Here is a 1,101-nt window from a genome sequence, read left to right as displayed (position 1 = left end):
TGGCTATTTCTAAGGTTTGCCATTATGATGGAGACTTTTAAATACAAGTTCGAAACCGGTAAACGTTGTGTCTCAATCGTTATCCTTCTGATGGCCAATCGACGTCCATGGAATGGACTCTTGTAATGAAAGAAACGTCCACGTGACATTTGGTGATATGTACGATTTATCCATCGATTCACTTTGAGAAAACCCCAGTTTATCACAGTTTCAATGTCTTTAGCTGAACTTAATAGACATTTCATCCAGCCAAGCAGATTTTGAAGCGATCAGAGGCTCCCACTGGTTGTCACTTTATTATGCCGTATATCCTATCAGGTGACATGCCAGCATCAATCATTGGTACCCACACGTCGGCGATACGGGCTGCGCCTACCTTAAACATTTATTTACTACATTTATTTAAGAAATTTACATTTACATGTTAAGCCCATATTTCATGGAGGTATGAGATCTCGGAACTCTTGTTTTCGTAAATTGAGTCTGGAACAGGAAAATGTTGTATGAAAACCGTGAAAATCCGGGTTTCACGCAGGCGCAGTACGTTCTGCCGACGTACTAGTGCTACCAACCCTGCGGGCGTTCTCTCTCTTACTCTCCAAGCAGAGGTTTGGGTTTTGGGGGTATTTTTAGCGTGTTTTTAGGCTTTTTTTTATCGGAGTTTCTCTTTTGCACTGAATTTTTCCCCCACCAAACCCAACGGGATGAGTGCCGACAGAGGTTGGGTTTGGTGGGAAAAAAATTCAGTGCAAAAGAGAAACTCCGATAAAAAAGCCTAAAAACACGTTAAAAACACCCCCAAAACCCAAACCTCTGCTTGGAGAGTAGTTCTCTCTCTCTGGTGACTTTCCCGGCATCTGATTGTTTGCGTCAGATTATGATTAGATATGATTAAAAAAGAAAGAAGAGTCTCCGCTGTAGAATCTACGCCACGAAAATTGAAAGAGGTATACACACAAAGAAATACAAACTGACAATCCAAAAACTAAACTTTCCAAACTTTCTTAACCGTAAATACTGCTTCCACGGATCCAATCAAACCCGTTGATTTTATCAATTTTACCAATAAAACGAATAAGGGAATGTGACAGTCAATAGGGA

Source organism: Branchiostoma belcheri, unplaced genomic scaffold, assembly GCF_001625305.1.
Source record: "Branchiostoma belcheri isolate BF01 breed outbred unplaced genomic scaffold, Haploidv18h27 scaffold100, whole genome shotgun sequence".
In the NCBI taxonomy this organism is placed as follows: domain Eukaryota; kingdom Metazoa; phylum Chordata; class Leptocardii; order Amphioxiformes; family Branchiostomatidae; genus Branchiostoma; species Branchiostoma belcheri.
Note: the sequence above shows the minus strand (reverse complement) of the source record.